This window comes from Leptonychotes weddellii, chromosome X (genome assembly GCF_054177405.1).
Source record: "Leptonychotes weddellii isolate Sample4059 chromosome X, ASM5417740v2, whole genome shotgun sequence".
NCBI classification, from domain to species: Eukaryota; Metazoa; Chordata; class Mammalia; order Carnivora; family Phocidae; genus Leptonychotes; species Leptonychotes weddellii.
In genome coordinates, this window is record NC_138385.1 from 252,224 (window position 1) to 273,678 (window position 21,455).

Consider the following 21,455-nt stretch of genomic DNA (forward strand, 5'->3'; position numbering starts at 1 on the left):
AGGCAAAAAATACAACTGCCAGAAACACTACAGACACCAAGTGTTAGTCTGGCTATTTTATTGCTTCTCCCAAGGCTGACAAGCAGAGATACAGAACTGCTTGTGGTTTCTGCTACAGATACCAAAACCAGGAAGTGATCTGTCCCAGTGCAGATTTCCCAGAAATAAGAATGACATGGGGCATGCAAAGGATGCCCCCCCAGACTCCACGAACCCAGTGAAGATTCCCTTCATCATACTAGTTACCAGGTAGAGTATAACCCCTTTAAGTCTGATGACAAATAAACACATTCACCTCTCATGGTTGTGAAGATTATCACTGTAAGCAGTTCCATAATGAGGTGGAATTGGAATGACACAATGTTGGTCCATAGTGTTGATAATTCTTTGTCTTTATAGTTAGTGTAAAATAAACTGTATGTAATTTTTACTATAGTGCTTCCTGAAAGGGCAATACTAGCTAAGAAAAAACTCTGTAAGAGTGCTATTGGGAATGGATTATGCAAGTGTTCCTACATATGAAAGCTGAAGTTTTTCTTTCAGCGATTGGTTAACAGTTAAATTACCCAAGGCTTTTATGATGAAACTTTTGCTGGGCAGTGTACTATGTTCATTCAACACATAATGTTTTGGTCAATCATCTGGTTAAAATCTTTAACAGTAAAGCATTCACAAAAGCATTCTTCAGAGCTGACATTCAACTAAGGCACTGAATGAACGTTTTTTCCAGCTTTCGGGTCAGTTAGTAGTTAAAAATGTTTGAAAGGTTTTTCAGAGTTGTTTTAGTTATGGAGAGCACTTCCTCGACTAACTTTTCCAATGCCCTGCCCGGTTACTCCCGACTCTTGCTAGGCATTCTTGCTCAGGAGGGGCAGACAAAGGGTAAAATCTGGGCAGAGAACACCAGTGGATATTAGAACGAAAGAGAGTCAGTGCTGCAAGGTCTTGCGGACAGCCGAGTTCCACCTTCCGAAACTCCACCGCCAAGCAGTGAAGCTTGAACAGGTTAGGCACTCTCTGGAAAGCTAGATACCAAGTCAGTGACGGACCCAGGGCGGGGAAGTCCGATCGAGTTTGAAACAATGCACGCCGGGCGTTAGTCCCAACGCGAGCTCGCTCCAGCTCCTCCGGCTCTTCCCGAGCGCTAGGCCCATCTGGCCCTGCACTGATCTCCAGGCCGACTCCGCCGCGCAACTGGCATAAACCGTGACGACAGCCCTGCGGCAAGGCACGAGTGGCCTTCTCCTCTACAGGGGTGAAGGTAAGTACCACCGCCCTGGGGCTGAGCAGACGCGGTGGGAGCCGTCCCCCTCGCCCCCGCGCCAGGCCTTAAAGCGAGCGTCTGGGCAAAACCCAACCACCGCACCCACCAAAGGCCCCCCTTCCCGATCCATGGGACTGGACCCACCTGTGCTGGAGGTCGCGACTCCCAACTCAGCAAAACGGGAGGAACTGTAAGCAAAGAGAGCCTTGGGAGGCCGCCTTGCGCCCGCCTTTTGCTTTTTCCCAGACTATCGGCCCTGGGCTCCCCTCCCCCAGTCCGTTCGGGCCCAGCAGCCTAGAGGCCCCGCCCCACTTCTTCCGGCCCTGTGCGGTGGGCGCCTTGTGCGCCCTGGACCGAAGCCGCTGCCGGGGCGTGCTAGAACCTCTGATTCAGAAGGGTCGCGATGGGGTGCTCTAGTCCATTGCCTTGGCTTAACAGATTTGGAGCCACAGGCACAGAGAGGAAAATAGACAGACCCATACAAATACACTGCGTGTGACACCTGGGTCTCCTTTTTTGCCTTTTCAGTGCTCCTCCGGAGTCTTCCCCCTTACGAGGTTGCTTATTGAGGTTTTCTGGAACAAACCTAATTATAATTGCTTATTGAGGTTTTCTGGAACAAAAATTCTTCCACTTCCTTGCACCACTTTCTTGAACTTAAGTCACATACTACTCACTGCTGGACTCCCACCAATTCATTTGAGCTATTTGAATCCAGAGTCCACATACAGTGCTTAGAACAGTGAACATTACTAGAAGGGAACGAGTCATTAGGAATGCACATCCTGTGCATGCAAAAATTCAAGAACAACACATATTACAAAAAGGACCAAAAAGTACAATGGAATTCCAGGATAGAGGGGAAAAAAATCTAGAGCAAGAACAAACAAATAAAATGTACAGACATTGAAAAATGGGAAACAGCAGTATTGCAGTTATTAGAGATGAAAAATGATTGGTCTAATGTCAGACGGTGATGATAAAGGATACGGTCTGTAGAAGTCAGGATCAACAAAACAAGCAAATGCCTTCATACTTTTGCCTTGGAATTCTTTCTGTCATACGCTCTACCCTTACTTGTTCTTTTGTAAAACTGCTACTCATTATTTTGACTCACTTTAGATAGTACCTGCTCAGTGAATCATTCTCTGTTTTCCAAGATAAATTTCTATTCTTTTCCATGGGTTCAGTATGCCCAATGGATCCAGTACAGGCCCCCAGTATAGCAATTATCATTCTGGATTATAACTTCTCCCTTTGCAAGCCTATGTCCTTCCATGAACAAGTGGTCTCTTGAGACCAGAAAAAAATTTGCATTTTTCAAATTTATTTTCCAAGACCCTAGCACAGACCCTAACATATAGTATGTATTTAGTGAATATTTGTTGAAAATTGTCTAGAACCAGTGATTAGACAGAAAAAAAGGCTATAGCTAGGATGTGAATTAATATACAGAGGAATAACTGACTAAGGTGAGATTCTAGACTCAGGCTGGTATTCATGCAAATATTAATGAGTGCCTACTGCATATTAAACTCTGGGTATAAAATGGTAAACAAAAAGCAGATACAGTCCATGCCCTTAAGTAACTTAAAGAACTTATAGGAATTGGCCAGGCACACAGGAAAAGGAACATTCCAGACAGAAGAAACATGATCAAAGGGCATGATCAAAGGTCCTATAATAAGAAGGAGCATGATAGTAGCAATTAGAGTGAATAAGGTCAATAAAGGTAAAGTGAAATCAACAGATAGAAAGTATCCAGAAAGAGGCAAGAGGTTGATAGATAAAGCCTGTTAAGGGTTGGAAAAAGAAGCCAGTTGCCTTAGTAATAATAAGTATAATTTATCAAACCTGCCTTATATGCCAAATGCTGGGGTAAGTGTTCTATAACAAACCCTTAAGGTAGTTAATATTATTATCCATGCTTTCAGGGTAAGGAAATTGGGGCACAGATAAGTTAAGCAATTTTACCAAGGTCACAGAGCAGTTAAGTTTCAGAGCTGAGATTCAAACCTAGGTAATCTGGCTCCAAATCTGAAGACAGGAACTATAATGAAAGCACAAGTAAAAACTACAAAGAACTCTTTCACAAATTACGTTCACTGTTCCCAGATATGTGGTATCTATGAAAAACAACACTAAGAGCTTCAAGAGACAATGCCCTGGAGTCAAACTGTAATGCTCTAGACAGAAGACTTGGGTGGGTATTGGCAGTGATAGTGGTGCCTTTGGTAGGTGATGCCATCACGCAGCGATGATCATAACATTAGGCATCAGCAGCAAGCCAGAGTAGATGAGGAAGGAAATAAATGTCCTACGTACTACTTTGTGAGACACACATGAGACTTTGGGCAAAGGACTTTACCTCCCTGACCCTCAATTACTGATTTCACAAATGGGCATAATAATAATATCTATATTATAGGGTTGTGATGATTAAATGAGACAATGTGTATAGAGTACCTAGCCATGTCTGACACACAGTAAATGCTCAGTGAGTATTGGCTGCTATGACTATGATTATTAATATCATAATGATGCATTTTAGTAACTAAAGGAAGGGAGGTATGACCAACCAGATAGGATGTGGTTCAGGTACAATTGCAGGAAGGTACCCTGGAAAATCAGATATATATTGAATGGGTGGTGAAACAAAAGTTAATTTCCTCCACTTGGCATCAATTGCATTTGTAGTTAGCACTTACTATTCTGTTACAATTGTTTGTTGATTTCCCTTATTACAATTTGTATGTGCTTGTGCGTGTGAAGTAGCTAACACTGTCTAGCACAGAGTGGGAACTTAAAGAACATTTGTTGAATGAGTCAATTAATGTCTGAATAAAAATCAATAGGTACAAATGTGCTAAAAAAAATCCAAAAACCAGTAGTATCTGGGTCTTTTTATGTTTTAGCCACACTGGCCTTCCTTATGTTCCTAGAATAAACCAGGCTTATTCCTGCTCTGCTTCCAAAAATATAATCTGTTCATCTATTTGTCTCCACCTGCGCCAAGGGTTGGCAAGTTTTTTCTGTAAAGGGTTAGATAGTAAATATTTTAGGCTTTGTGGGACACATATAGTCTCTGTCTTTCACTACTTGATTCTATCTTCATTGAGCAAAAGCAGCCACAGATAACACTTAAATTATGAGTGTGAATGTATTCCATTAAACTTTACTTACAAAAACAGGCAAGAGGTAGAATTTGACCTGTGGACTGTAAGTTGACAACTCTGCCCTAGACCAAATTAGCACCATTCTTGCATGGACTATTATATAAGACCGATGTGTAGGAGCTCTCATCTTTGGCCAACATCTATATCTTAGTTTTATCAGCACCTTAATGAGGCTTTCATGCTCTCCGAATTTGTTCATAACCTTAAGAGTTGTTGAAAAGTGATTCAAATTGTATATTGCGATTTTGAATTTTGATTTATCAAAGTGGCCCTGAAAAGAACCAGCTACTAGTGATCTTTGAAAAGGTTAAAAATAATTAAGAAAAGGAAGAAAAAAAGATTCATATTAAAAGTAACCTTCATTATGTAACTAAAAGTGACTTTTATTCAGAAAATAAATATTCTGGGCATAGTGCAATGTTGAATTTGGCTGAGGCTTTGGTCTATGACAACAATTCTATATATTAAATACAGAAATAAATAAATGCTAAAACTCAAAAATCATCTAGGCCATGAAAAATTCTCCTCATCTACTAATGGACAAAAATTTGGTAAAAACTGAAAAGTATATTAATTTGTGTCAGAGGATATGAACAAGGTATGAATATTTCTGACTAAACAGAAATATGACTCAGCACAAACTCAGTAGCCTATACAATAATTTTTGCAGTGAAGAGGTATTTCATTAGTTGAAAGGGACAAATTAGTTTCATTACCTGAAACTAATTTAAGTGAAAGGGAGAAGTTTGTGGAAAGATAATGGTGTGTCTCACAAAATTTAAGGAGTGGAATAATCAAAATTTGGAAAGGGCAAGGTACAGTTAGGCCTCAAGAATGGTCAAAACCAAGTATTCAAATGCCATTATGGCTCTATCATTCTTTTATCTGTATTCTCCCTGTACGTTTGTGCTTGCTCTCGCTCTTTCTCCATCTCTCCTCTTTCTCTCTCCTCCCCCCAATCTCCTTTAAAAGCTTCCTTTGTTTCTCAAGTCCATGCAATAGGAAGTATGGTTATTGACACCTTCCTAAATTTTCATCTTACAGCTTCAACCACTGGAGAGAGACACTATGCCACATTGGGTCCTCTGAAAAGCAGATGCCAAGATGGAGTTACAAGTCCAGAGATCTATTGTGGGTAATGATTAAGAAGATAAAGAGGAAGAGCAGGAGTAGGCAGAGATAGAATTCAGACCACAGTACAGGTCTCATACTTGTTAAAGGAGAAGAAATTAGGGAGACATGGGTAGGAAATGCCTCAGCTTGCAGTGCAACTCTATGGAAGTCCCAGCCAGCCCTACTGGGAACTCTAGAGCAAAAATTGCTAATTATAAGAATCCCACATTGGGCATAAATGGCCCTAGTATCCCTTTTGTGCTCAGAAATTGCCTGGAGATGCCTAGGATGGGAATGGCCTTGGATCAAATGATACAAAAATATCCCAAAAGTGCTATACCTGGAGGCTATTGTCTGACTTCACTGCTCACAGTAGGGTTTCTCTTGAAAGAAAATCTGTAAGGTTGCTGCCATAGACACTATGGTCCCATATCCATACATCTGGGAGAAGGATTCATCATTGAAGTTTGAGTCTGGTGTCCATCCAAGGCCAATTAATTGTAGCTAAGTGAGTGATGCCACATTATAATAAAGGGTGACCAACCATCCCAGTTTGCATGAGACTGAGAGTTTCCCTGGGATGTGAGACTTTGCTAAAACTGAGATACTCTAAGTTAAACTGGGAAGGTTGGTTATCCTAGTGGTACCTATGTTAATAGGGATGGGAAAGGCATTTAAGACAATGTGTACTGTATAAACAATTGTATTTTACTGCATTTTATGGAGGAAATTCTATGGTATAGTGGTTTTATTGGATTAGGAGAATTTATGAAGGTCTCAGAACTATTCCCTTGACAATGCCAAAGATTTCAACTTTATTTCTTGTCATGTTCACTCTCTTGTGCATTTACATGCTTCATCCATCTAGAATACTCTTCTCACTGAAACCTGCTTACTGTTCTTACCACTGTTAGAGAAAAATGTCTCTTCCCCATTGCTTTGATTTCTACAAGGAAGGAGTTCTCTAAATGAAGATTAAATCACATGATAAATGCTAAGCACACTATCATAAGCCTGAAATAAAGTAACAGCTTGCATCAGTCAGGGCTCTTAGTTGCATGCAACAGAAGCTGAATCTGCATGATTTAAGCAAAAAAAAAAAAAAAGTTGAATAAATCTATATTGTTAATGGCACTAGACTCGCACTCGTGCTGTTACAAAAATCATTACACCTCATAAAATATGCAAGGAAACTGTTTACAGGTATTGAACAATAGTCAGCACACAACTGAGATCTACAGTAGAAGAGAAACTCACAAGGTAAGCCCCCCAGGATCACCCCATTCTTTGCCTGGTGTCAATTTTCTGACCCCAACATAGAGAGCTAGATTCCAAGATGAGCTTGGCAGTCTCACTAAACTCAGGAGGCAAAGATCAGAGTTCAGAGTAGCTAAGCAGCTGAAATCTGTGGAACAAGGCATTAGAGAAGACAAAACTGTGCAGATGTTGGAATGGTAAACATATGTCTTGGGGTTTCCAGCAAATCTTTAAAAGTAGGGAAAAGGCTATAGAACTTAGACTTCTTGGTTTCAAGACTTACTGTAAAGCTACACTTATCAAAACAGTGTGATATTGGAGTAAGAAACAAATAAGTCAATGGAACAGATTAGAATCCAGTAATACACCTACACATATATGGTCATTTATTATTATTGTTATTTATTTTGTTTGTTTGTTTGTTCACCCATTAACCCATCAAAGAACATTTGGGCTGTTTCCAGCATTTTTCTACTGTTAATAAAGTTGCTGTGAACATTCATGTACAGGTTTTTGTGTAAACGTAAGTTTTAATTATTCTGGGCTAAATGCCCAGGAGTATAATTGCTGGATTATATGGTAGTTACATGTTTAATATTTTAAGAAACTACCGAAGTGTTTTCCAGTGTGGCTGAAACATTTTACATTCTCACCAGCAATGTATGAGAGATCCATTTTGTATGCAACCTTTCCAACATTTTGTGTTGCCAGTATTTTTTTTTTTTTGCCACTAACCTTCAGTTTATTTAAAAAAAACAACAGCACAATATCTGCAAAATGCAGTTAAATGAGGTATGCCTCTATGAGGCTTAATCCAGAAGTTTCCTAAGGAAGGAATTATATAAGCCAGGCCTCAGCTTCCTTCTACATAGCCCCACAAGATTACTTTTTTCTTTTAAGATTTATTTATTTATTTTAGAGAGAGAAAGAGAGAGAGAGAGAGCAAGCACAGGGAGGGGCAGAGGAAGAGGGAGACAGAAACTTTAGCAGACTCCTCGCTGAGCTTGGAGCCTGTCAAGGGGCTTGATCTCATGATCCTGAGATCATGACGTGAACCGGAACCAAGAGTTGGACATTTAACCAACTGGGCCGCCCAGGGGCCCCAAGATTACTTTTTTTTTTGCCTTGATCAATCAATAATTTTTATTTTTTATTTTTTTATTAACATATAATGTAATATTTGTTTCAGGGGTACAGGTCTGAGATTCATCAGTCTTAAACAATTCACAGTGCTCACCATAGCACATACCCTCTCCAATGTCCATCTCCCAGCCACCCCATCCCTCCCACCCCCCTCACTCCAGCAACCCTTAGTTTGTTTCCTGAGATTAAGAGTCTCTTATGGTTTGTCTCCCTCTCTGGTTTCGTCCCGTTTCATTTTTTCCTCTCTTCCCCCATGATCCTCTGCCTTGTTTCTCAAATTCCACATATCAGCGAGATCATATCATAATTGTCTTTCTCTGATTGACTTACTTTGCTTAGCATAATACCTTCTAGTTCCATCCACATCATTGCAAATGGCAAGATTTCGTGTCTTTTTGATGGCTGCATAATATTCCATGTATATATGTAGCACATCTTCTTTATCCATTCATCTGTCGATGGACATCTAGGCTCTTTCCATAGTTTGGCTATTGTGGACTTTGCTGCTATAAACATTGGGGTGCACGTACCCCTTTGGATCACTACATTTGTATCTTTGGGGTAAATAGTAGTGCAATTGCTGGGTCATAGGGTAGCTCTATTTTCAACTTTTTGAGGAACCTCCATACTGTTTTCCAGAGTGGCTGCACCAGCTTGCATTCCCACCAACAGTGTAGGAGGGTTCCCCTTTCTCCGCATCCTCACCAACATCTGTCGTTTCCTGACCTGTTAATTTTAGCCATTCTGACTGGTGTGAGGCGGTATCTCATTGTGGTTTTGATTTGTATTTCCCTGATGCCGAGTGATGTGGAGCATTTTTTCATGTGTCTGTTTGTTGCCAGTATTTTTTATTTCAGCTGTTCTGATAGGTCTATAGTGATATCTCATTGTGGTTTTAATTTGCCTTTTCCTGATGACTAATGATATTGAGCAAATTTTCATGTGCTTATTTGCTATCTGTATATTAACTTCAATGGAATGTCTCTTTTTGTGTTTTGCCCATTTTCTGCTTGGATTGGTTTCTTTTTTTTTTAATCATTGAGTTTTGAGAGCTCTTTATTTTTTCAATTTTTTTAATTTAAATTCAATTAGCCAACACATAGTACATCATTAGTTTCAGATGTAGTGTTCAACAATTCATCAGTTGCGAATAACACCCAGTTCTCATCACATCACATGCTCTCCTTAATGCCCATCACCCAATTATCCCATCGCCCCACCCACCTCCCCTTCAGCAACCCTCAGTTTGTTTCCCAGAGTTAAGAGTCTCTCATGGTTTGTCTCCCTCTCTGATTTCTTCCCACTCAGTTTTCCCTCCCTTCCCTTATGATTCTCTGCACTGTTTCTTATATTCCATATGAGAGCTCTTTATATACCTAAGATAATAATTCTTTGTTGGATATTTGGTTTACAAATATTTTCTCCCCTTTCTGTTTTTGTCTTTTTCATTCTCTTGAGTATTCCATAAGATAAAAGTTTTGACTTTTAATGAGGTCCAATTTATCAATGTTTTTTTGGTTGCCTGTGCTTTGGGTTTTAAGTCTAAGAACTCTTTGCCCAGGCCTATACCCCAAGTATTTTTGCATGTTTTATCTAACAGTTTTATAGTTTCATGTTTTACATTAAAGTTCATTATCCATTTTGAGTGATTTTTTGATAAGGTGTGAGATGTAGGTTGGAGTTCATATTTTTGCCTATGGATGTCCAGTTGTCCCAGGACAACTGCTTGAAAGACTATCCTTACTCCATTGAATTGCCTTTCCACCTTTGTCAAAAATCATTTGGACATATTTGCATGGGTCTATTTCTTACTTTTTAATTCAGTTCCATTTTTTAAGTGTCTATCCTCCTTCCAATACCATACTGCCTTGATTACTTCAATTAACTTTTTCTAAAGTCACCAAAGCCATTAAATAGGTAAAGTAAGTCTCATAAACCACTGAATATTGAAGAAAATGAACATCAAACTCTACCTCAGACCATACACAAAATTTAATTTAGGATGAATCATAGACATAAACATAAATGCTAAAACTATGGAACATAAAGAAGAAAATGTGGAAGAATAGTTTCATGATCTTGAGTTAGGCAAATATTTCCTAGAACAGAAAAAAAAACATGAAAGGAAAAATTGATAAATTGAACTTCATCAACATTAAAAACTTCTGCACATCAAAGACATTATTATGAAAATGAAAATACAAGCCATGGACTAGGGAGAAAATAGTCACAATGCATATATATTACAAAGTTCAGATATCTAGAATACATAAAGAACTCTTAAAAATAAAAAATGTAAAAAATACAAACAAACCCAATTAGAAATAGGCAAAAGACTTGAACATATACTTTACAAAAGAAGATATAAATGACCAATAAACACATGAAAAGAGGTTCAATGTCATTTACTCCTTAGATGAAGGGGAAAAAAATCACAAAAACAACACACCAACTAAAATATATAAAATTTTTACATAATGATACTACCAAATGTTGGTGAGAATGTGGAGCAATTTGAAATCTCAGAACTTGCTGATGGCAAAATAAAATGGCACAATTGCCTTAGAAAACTATCATATTCTTATAAAGTTAAACATATACTTTCTTTATTCCCAAGGTTTTTATTTTAATTCGTTAGTTAACATACAGTGTAATATTAGTTTCAGGTGTACAATATAGTGATTCAACACTTCCATACAACACCCAGTACTCATCACTCCTTAATCCCCAGCAGCTATCTAACTCATCCCCCATCCACCTCCCCTCTGGTAACCGTCAATGTGTTTTCTAAGGTTAAGAGTCTGTTTCTTTGTTTGCCTCACTGTTTCTTTATTTTTGCATTTGTTGGTTCATTTTGTTTCTTAAATTCCACATATGAGTGAAATCATATGGTATTTGTCTTTCTCTGACTGACTTATTTCACTTAGCATTATACTCTCCAGCTCCATCCACATCATTGCAAATGGTGAGATTTCATTCTTTTTGATGGCTGAGTTATATATATACCACCTCTTCTTTATCCATTCGTCTGTTGATGGACGTTTGGGCTCTTTCCATAATTTGGCTATTGTTGATAATGTTGCTATAAACATTGGCGTGCCTATATTCCTTTGAATTACTATTTTTTATTCCATGTGTAAATACCTAGTAGTGCAATTGCTGAATCATAGGGTAGTTCTATTTTTAACTTTTTGAGTTACCTCCATATTGTTTTTGAGGAACATCCATACTGTTTTCCAGAGTGGCTCCACCAGTTTGCATTCCCACCAACTGTGTAAGAGGGTTCCTTTTTCTCTGCATCCTCCCCAACACTTGTTTCCTGTGTTGTTGACTTTAACCATTCTGACAGCTGTGAGGTTCTCACATAATCTCATCATAGTTTTGATTTGTATTTCCCTGATGATGAGTGCTATTGAGCATCTTTTCATGTGTCTGTTGGTATTGGAGGATTGTTTATCTGTAGTTTCTCAGAGTCTCAATTTTGATTATTTGTGAGCATGTTTTCTAAATAGATTTATTGAGATATAATTCATGTATCGTACAATTCACACATTTAAAGTATATAGTCTAATGACTTTTAGTATATTCACAGAGTTGTGCATGCATCCATCATCACAATCACATTTAGAACACTTTTGTTACCCCAAAAAGAAACTCTGCATTCTTTAGCCATAATCTCCCAACCCCCGAACCTGCCACTGGCAACCACTAATTCATTTTCTGTCTCTAAAGATTTGCTTATTCTGATCATGTTATATAAATCAAATTATACAATGTGTGGTTGTTTGTGGCTAGATTCTTTGATTTAGTTTAATATTTTCAAGGTCAATTCATGCAGTAGCATGTATCAATACTTTATTTCTTTATATGATTGAATAATATTCTATTGTATGAATATGCCACATTTTGTTTATCCATTTGCCAGTTGATGGACATTTATGTTGTTTCCACTTTATGGCTTTTGTGAATATGGTGCTATGAACATGTAGGTACAAGTTTTTGTGTGGAGATGTGTTCTCTTTTCTCTAATAGTGGAATTTCTGGGTCATGTTGGTAACACTGTTTAACCATTTGAAGAACTGTCAGACTGTTTTCCACAACACCTGCATGATTTAACATTTTCCCTAGCAATTTATGAGGGTTCCAATTTCTCCACATTTTTGTCAACACTTGTTATTTTCTTCTCTCTTTTTTTTTAAAGATTTTATTTATTTATTTGAGAGAGAGAATGAGAGAGAGAGAGAGCATGAGAGGGGGGAGGGTCAGAGGGAGAAGCAGACTCCCTGCCGAGCAGGGAGCCCGATGCGGGCGGGACTCGATGCAGGACTCGATCCTGGGAGTCCAGCATCATGACCTGAGCTGAAGGCAGTCGCTTAACCAACTGAGCCACCCAGGCGCCCTTCTTCTCTTTTTTAATTGTCACTGTCCTAGTAGGGGTGAAGTGGTATTACATTATGTTTTGGATTTGCAGTTTCCTAAGGACTAATGACATTGAGGTGTCTTACATGCATATTGGCCATTTGCATATCTTCTATGGGGGAAATTTCTATTAAAATCTTTTGTCCATTTAAAAATTTGTCTATTTGTTATTTTATTGAGTTGTAAGAATGCTTTACATATTGTGGATACAAGACCTTAGTAGATACATGATTTGCAAAATACTCTTCCATTCTGTGCATAGTCTTTTCACAGTCTTAATGGTGTCCTTTGATGTGCAAAAGATTTTAATTTTCATGATGTACACTTTATCTATTTTTTCTTTTGTTGCTTGTGCTTTTGATGTCATATCTAAGAAACTATTGCCTTAATAACCAAAGTCATGAAGATTTACACCTATGTTTTCTTCTAAGAGTTTTATAGTTTAAGCGCTTACATTTAGATCTTTTATCCATTTTGAATTAATTTTTGTATATGAGGTGATATAGAGGTCCAAGTTCATTCTTTTGCACTGTGGGCATGTTTTTAATGTCTTATTTTTTTAAAAAAGATTTTATTTATTTATTCATGAGAGACAGAGAGAGAGGCAGAGGGAGAAGCAGACTCTCCAATGAGCAGGGATCCCCATGTGGGATTCGATCCCAGCACCCTGGGCTCATGACCTGAGCCAAAGGCAGACGCTTAGCTGACTGAGCCACCCAGGCACCCTAATGTTCCATTTTTAAGCCAAAAATTATCATATGGCAAATGTTCTCTCAGTTCAGCTTTCTCATATCAATGTGACCTGAGATATCATTAACATTTGTTAGGGAGCCAAAGCTTCATGATCATTCTAACCCAAAGATCTTTCATTAGAAGCCAGAACTGGCATCTCTTGACTTTGTAAAAACTTGGGGTGCCTGGGTGGTTCAGTCAGTTAAACATCTGCCTTGGGCTTGGGTCATGATCCCAGCCTGCTTCTCCCTCTCCCTCTGCTGATCCCCCTGCTTGTGCTCTCTCTCTGTCAAATAAATAAAATCTTTTAAAAAAACCATAACTTTTTTATTCATTCTTTCTTTTACAAAATGATTTACTTTTTACTGAAGCATAATTGACACGACATTACATTACAGTTCAAGTGTACAACATAATGATTCCATATTTGTATATATTGTAAAATGATCACCACAGTAAGTTTAGCTAACCTCTATTGCCCATACATAGTTACAAAATTTTGTTTTGTTGAGATGAGGATTTTTAAGATCTACGATTTTAGCAACTTTCAAATATGCAATATAGCATTATTAACTATAATCACCATGCTATACGTTACATCCCCATGACTAATTTGTTTTATAACTGGAAAATTGTACCTTTTGATTCCCTTCACCCATTTCACCTACCCCCACTGCCTGCCTCTGGCAATCACCGATTTGTTTTCTATCCTTGAACTCCTTTTTTTTACATGCCACATATAAATGAGATCATTTGATATTTGTCTTTCTCGGTCTGACTTGTTTCACTTAGCACAATGCCTTCAAGGTCCATCCATGTTCTCGCAAATGGCAAGATTTTCTTATTTTTTAAAAAGATTTTATTTATTTGTCAGAGAGAGGGAGAGCGAGAGAGTGCAAGAGCACAGGCAGAGGGAGAAGCAGGCTGCCCGCTGACCAAGGAGACCCAAGCAGGACTCAATCCCAGGACCTGGGATCATGACCTGAGCCGAAGACAGACACTTAACCAACTGAGCCACCCAGGTGTCCCATGATTTCCTTATTTTGAATAGTCAAAGCAATCTGGAGAAAGAACAAAGCTGGAATTATCACACTGATTTCAAACTATACTACAAAGCTATAGTAATCAGTATGATACAGTATAGAAACAGTATGATACTGGTACAAAAACAGACATATAGATTAATGGGATAGAATAGAGAGCCCAGAAAAAAAACCCCATGCATTTATGATCAATTGATCTATGACAAAGGAGGCAGAAATATACAATGGGAAAAAGATAGTCTTTTCAATAAATGGTTTTGGGAAAACTGAACAGCTACATGCAAAAGAATGAAACTGAACCACTATCTTACACCGTACAGAAACATAAATTCAAAATGGACTAAAGGTTTGAATGTAAGACATGAAACCATAAAACTTCCCAGGAACCATAGATAGTAAGCTCTTTGACATTGGCCTTAGGAATATTTTTTTGGACCAGTCTTCTCAGGCAAAGGCAATAAAAACTAAAATAAACAAATGGGTTACATCAAGCTAAAAAGGCTTTGCAAAAAGAAGGAAATGATCAATGAAATGAAGAAGTAATCTACTGAATGGGAAGAGATATTTGCAAATCAAACATCTGATAAGAGATTAATATTCCAAATATATAACAAATTTACATAACTTAATTAAAAAGCAAATAACCTAATTAAAAATTAAGCAGAGGACTTGAATAGACATTTTTCAAGAGAAGATATACAGATGGCCAACAGGTACATGAAGATGCTCAATACCAGTAATCATCAGGGAAGTTCTACTTCTGGATATTTATCCAAAGGAAATGCAAACACCAAACTGAAGAGGTATTGCACACCTATGTTCATTGCATCATTATTTACAATAGCCAAGATATGGAGGCAACATGTATCCATTGATAGATGAATGTACAAAGAAGATTGGGTACACACACACGCAAACACACACACACACATTGGAATATCACTCAGCCACAAAAAATGAATGAAATTTTACCATGTGTGACTACATGGATTGACCTAGAGGATATTATACTAAGTGAAATAAATCAGACAGAGAAAGACAATTATCCTATGATCTCACTTATTTGTGAAATCCCAAGAGAAAACAAATGAACAAACAACACAGAGGCGGAACTCATAGGTATATGAAACAAATTGTTGGTTACTAGAGTGCGGAGGCATTGAGGTAGGCAAAATAGGTGAAGTGGATTAAGAGGTACAACTTCCAATTATAAAGTAAATAAGTCATGGGGATGTATAATGTACAGCACAGAGAATATAGTCAATAATATTATAATAACTTTGTATGGTGACAGAGTAACGACTTATTGTGGGGATTATTTCATAATGTATGAAAATTTTGCATCACTATCATATACACTTGAAACTAATAGGATATTGTATGTCAATTATACTTCAATAAAAAATATTTTCTAATAAATGTAAAAGTAGAGAGGGTTGGGGAAGATGGCAGCAGAGTAGGAGGACCCTGGGCTTGTCTTCTCCCATGAACACAACTAGATAATTATCAATCATCCTAAATACTCCACAAATCAACCTGAAGACTCACAGAACAAACTCCACAACTAAAGGGAGAAAAGAGGCCACATCGAAGAAGGTAGGAAGTGTGGAGATGGCTTAGGGTAGAAATGGATCACAGGTGCTGCAGAAGGAAGGGAGCTGTATTTGGGGAGAAAGGTGAGAGAGAGAGAGAGAAGCACACAGGGGAATGCACAAGGAGAACATTTCCTCAAAGACATTGGCTTGGGAAGTGAGAGGGGCTGAATTTCATGAGTTTTGCAACCAGTGAGCTTAAAGCCTGAGTTTTAAAAGTCAGTGGGTTTGGATGGGATGGAGCCTAGAGGGCACTACCCTACTCCTGGAGAGAATGTTGGCAAACAACCTGGGGGCAGATAGCTTAGAAACATGATCTGAAAAACACCTGGGACACACAAGGAGATTATTTGCTCTTCCTGGAAACTCTCAGGGAACCTCTCTGGAAACAAAGGAGTTGGTTGGTGCCATTTCCCCCCTGCCCCTCAGCATAAACACAGAGCCACTGGCAGGAACAAGTGCAGCAATGACACAGGCTCCTAACTTGCTTACACCAAGCCCCATACCCCTTCACTCTGGCAGGACTGCCCTTTTTAGTCAAGCTTGTCTCAGTCCCAGCATGGCAGACCCCTCCTCCAGAAGACCAGCTCAAACCGCTGCCCACACCATCTCTCCCATCCAGAGAGTTCTGCAGGGCCTCAGTTCTGGTGGAGGTGGTGACAGATCTCATTTCACAAGCAGACCAGAGCAGACATAGTTAAAACTCACCACATTCAGGCCAGGGACCAAACACTGCCCACTGCAGGCCAGGAGAACCTTTGTACATGACTGGCTTGAAGGATAGAGCAGCCAAAACACAACAGCAGAGCACATACTACACACACCAGAGTTAATCCCTGAAGCTCCAGGGCCTGGACACTATAGGACCTCTTCTTCATAAGGCCATTACTTTCAAGAGCAGGAGACATAACTGGCTTTTCTAACACAGAGAAGAAGGCAGAGACTTAGACAAAAATGCCAAGATGGAGGAATTTGTCCCAAATGAAAAAGATAAGATCACTACCAGAGATGTAAGTGAAACAAATATAAGTAACATGACCTGATGGATAATTTAAAGCAACAATCATAAGGATGCTCACTGGGCTTGAGAAAAGAATAGAAGGTATCAGTGAAACCCTTATCAGAGAGATAAATAGTTAAAAAAAATCAGTAAGAGATGAAGAATGAAATAAATGAGATTGGAAACCAGCTTGATACAATGAATAACAGGCTGGAAGAAGCAGAGGAATGAATTAGTGATATTGAAGACAAAATAATGGAAAATATTGAAGCTGAACAAAAGATAGAAAAATTATGGTATACGAGAATAGACTTAGGGAACTCAGTGACTTCATCAAACATAATAACATTTGTATTATAGGAGTCCCAGAAGAAGGGGAGAAAAAAGGGAGCAGGTTTATTTGAGGGAATAATAGCTTAAAACTTCCCTAATCTGGGGAAGGAAATGGACATCCAAATCTAGGAGACACAGGGAACTCCCATCAAAATCGACAAAAGCAGACCAACACCATGACATATTGTAATTAAATTTGCAAAATATAGTGATAAAGAAAAAAGTCTTAAAAGCAGCAAGACAAAAGAAGTCCTTAACTTACAAAGGAAAACCCATAAGACTAGCTGGAGATTTCTCAACAGAAACTTGGCAAGCCAGGAGAGAGTGGCATGATATGTTCAACATGCTGAATGGAAAAAATCTGCACCCAGGAAACTCTATCCAGCAAGGCTATCATTCAGAATAGAAGGAGAGAGAGTTTCCGAGACAAACAAAAACCAAAGGAGATCATAACTATAAGAAATATTAAAGGGGATTCTTTGAGTGGAAAGGAGAGACCCAAAATGATAAAGACAAAAAAGGATCAGATAAATTCTCTAGAAACAATGATAAAAGAGTAATAAAATGGCAATAAATACATATCTATCAATAATTACTTTGTAAATGGACTAAATGCTCCAATCAAAAGATATAGGGTGTCAGAATGCATTAAAAAAAAAGACCCATTTATATACTGCATACAAGAGACTCATTTTAGACCTAAAGACATCTGGAGCCTGAAAGTGAGGGGGTGGAGAAACATTTACCATGCAAATGGATGTCAAAGAAAGCCAGAGTATGGTGTGCCTGGAAGGCTTAGTTGGTTAAGTGTCCAACTCTTAATTTCAGCTCAGGTCATGATCTCAGGGTTGTGAGATTGAGTTCCATGTTGTGCTCCACATGCATGGAGACTGCCTAAGATTCTTTCTCCCTTTCCCTCTGTTCCTCCCCAACTCTCTCTCTCTCTCTCAAAAAAAAAAAAAAAGACAGAAAGCCAGAGTAGAAATACATATATTGGACAAATTGGACTTTAAAACAAAGACTGCAAGAAGAGACAAATCCAACAAGAAGATATTACAATTGTAAATATTTATGCACCCAACATGGGAGCATCCAAATATAAAACAATGACAAACATAAAGGAACTAATAATAATAATGCAAAAATAGTAGGGGACTTTAGCACCCCACTTACATCAATGGACAGATCATCCAAACAGAAAATCGACAAGGAAATCATGGCTTTGAATGACACACTGGACCAGATGGACTTAACAGATATATTAGGAACATTCCATCCTAAAGGAGCAGATACATATTCTTTTCATGTGCACATGGGACATTCTCCAGAATAGATCACATACTAGGTCAGAAATCAGGTCTCAACAAATACAAAAAGATTGAGATCATACCATGCATGTTTTCTGATTACAACACTAAGAAACTTGGTCAACCACAAGAAAAAGTCTGGAAAGACCACAAATACATGCAGGTTAAACAACATGCTACTAAACAATGAATGGGTCAACCAGGAAATCAAAGAAGAAAGAAAAAATACCTGGAAACAAATGAAAATGAAAACACAATAGCCAAAACCTTTGGGGTGCAGCAAAAGTGGTCCTAAGAGGGAAGTATATAGCAATACAGGCCTACCTTAAGAAGCAAGAAAAATCTCAAATAATCTAACCTTACACCTAAAGGAACTAGAAAAAGAATGGCAAATAAAGCCTAAAGCCAGCAGAAGGAAGGAAAGAATAAAGATTAGAGCAGAAATAAGTGAGATAGAAACTAAAAAATACCCCACAATAGAACAAATCAATGAAGCCAGGAGCTGGTTCTTTGAAAAAATTAATAAAAATGATAAACCTCTAGCCAGACTTCTCAAAAAGAAGAAAGGTCCCAAATAAGGAAAATCACAAATGAGAGAGGAGAAATAACAACCAACACCACAGAAATACAAACAAGTATGAGAGAATATTATGAAAAACTATATGCCAAAAAATTGGACAACCTAGAATAAATGGATAAATTCCTAGAAACATATAAATTACCAAAACTGAAACAGGAAGAAATAGAAAACTTGAACAGACCAATAACCAGCAAGGAAATTGAATCAGTCATAAAAAAAACTCCCAGAAAAGAGAAGTCCAGGGCCAGATGGCTTCACAGGTGAATCCTATGAACTATTTAAAGATGAGTTAAAACCTATTCTCAAACTAGTCCAAAAAAACAGAAAAGGAAGGAAAACTCGCAAATCCATTCTATGAGGCCAGCACTACCCTGAATCCAAACCAAAGACTCCACTAAAAAAGAGAACTACAGACCAATATCCCTGATGAACATGAATGCCAAAATTCTCAATAAAATACTAGCAAGCTGAATCCAACAATACATTAAAAGAATCATTTACCATGATCAAGTGGCATTTATTCCTGGGTTGCAAGGGTGGTTCAATATTCACAAATCAATCAACATGATACACCACATTCATAAAAGAAAGGATGAGAACCATATGATCTTTCAAATTGATGCAGAAAAAGCATTTGACAATGTACAACATCAATTCATGATAAAAACCCTTAACAAAATAAGTTTAGAGAGAACATTCCTCAATATAATAAAGGCCATATATGAAAAACCCACAGTGAACATCATCTTCAATGGGGAAAAACTGAGAGCTATTCCTCTATTGTCAGGAACAAGACAGAGTACTGAAAGTCCTAGCCATAGCAATCAAACAGCACAAAGAAATAAAAGGCATCCAAATTGGCAAAGAAGAAGTCAAAGTTTCACTCTTTGCAGACAACATGATACTCTATGTAGAAAACCCAAAAGACTCCACCAAAGAATTGCTAGAACTGTTACACAAATTCAGTGAAGTTGCAGGATACAAAATCAACATACAGAAATCTGTACCAATTATGAAGCAGCAGAAAGAGAATTTAAATTATCAGTCCCATTTACAATTGCACCAAAACCCATAAGACACCTAGGAATAAACCCAACCAAAGAGGTAAAAGATCTGTATTCTGGAAACTATAGAACACTTACGAAATAAATTGGAGAGGACACAAAGAAATGGAAAAACATTCCATGCTCATGGGTTGTAAGAACAAACATTGTTAAAATGTCTATATTACCCAAAGCAGTTTATACATTTCATGCAGTTCCTATCAAAATACCACTAGCATTTTTCACAGAGCTAGAACAAACCACCCTAAAATTTATATGCAACCACAAAGGACCCTGAATAGCCCCTGCAACCTTGAGAAAAAAAAGCAAAGCTGGAGGCATCACAATTCTGGACTTCACGTTAAATTACAAACTGTAGTGATCAAAACAGTTTGGTTCTGGCACAAAAATAGACACATAGATCAATAGGACAAAATAGAAAACCCAGAAATGAACCCACAATTATATGGTCATTTAATTTTCAGCAAAGCAGGAAAGAATATCCAATGGGAAAAGGACAGTCTCTTCAACAAATGGTGTTGGGAAAGCTGAGCAGCAACATGCAGAAGAATGAAACTGGACCACTTTCTTATACCATACACAAAAATAAACTCAAAATGTATGAAAGACCTAAATGTGAGACCTGAAACCATAAAAATTCTAGAGGAGAACACAGGCAGTAAACTCTTTGACATGGGCCATCATGATGGACCATGCATTCTTTCTAGATATGTCTCTGGAGGCAAGGGAAACAAAAATACAAGTTAACTATTGGGACTTCATCAAAATAAACAGCTTCTGCATAGAGAAGGAAACAATTAACAAAACTAAAAGGCAACCTACTGAATGGGAGAAGATATTTGCAGATGACATATCTGATAAAGGGTTAGTATCCAAAATCTATTAAGAACTTATAAAACTCAACACCCCCAATACAAATAATCCAATTAAAAAATGGACAGAAGACATGAATAGACATTTTTCCATGAAGACATACAAATGGCCAACAGACACATGAAAAGATGCTCAACATCAGCCATCATCAGGGAAATGCAAATCAAAACTACATTGAACACTCTGGAAAACAGTATGGAGGTTCCTCAAAAAGTTGAAAATAGAGCTACCATATGACCCAGCAATTACACTACTGGGTATTTACCCCAAAGATACAAATGCAGTGGTCCGAAGGGTTATGTGCACCCCGATGTTTATAGCAGCAATGTCCACAATAGCCAAACTATGGAAAGAGCCAAGATGTCCATCAACAGATGCATGGATAAAGAAGAGGTGGTATATATATACAATGGAATATTATGCAGCCATCAAAAGGAATGAAATCTTGCCATTTGCAACGACGTGGATGGAACTGGAGGGTATTATGCTGAGCTAAATAAGTCAGAGAAAGACATGTTTCATATGATCTCACTGATATGAAGAATTCTTAATCTCAGGA

General features: G+C 38.0%; 1 long non-coding RNA gene across 1 annotated transcript; it reads left to right on the forward strand.

Annotated features, from left to right (window-relative positions):
• Nucleotides 1-834: 834 nt before the first annotated feature.
• Nucleotides 835-12,922, forward strand: LOC145717744 (uncharacterized). The gene is made up of 2 exons (XR_014141127.1): nt 835-1,261; nt 5,485-12,922. It is a non-coding gene; the product is annotated as an uncharacterized LOC145717744 (long non-coding RNA).
• Nucleotides 12,923-21,455: the final 8,533 nt, after the last annotated feature.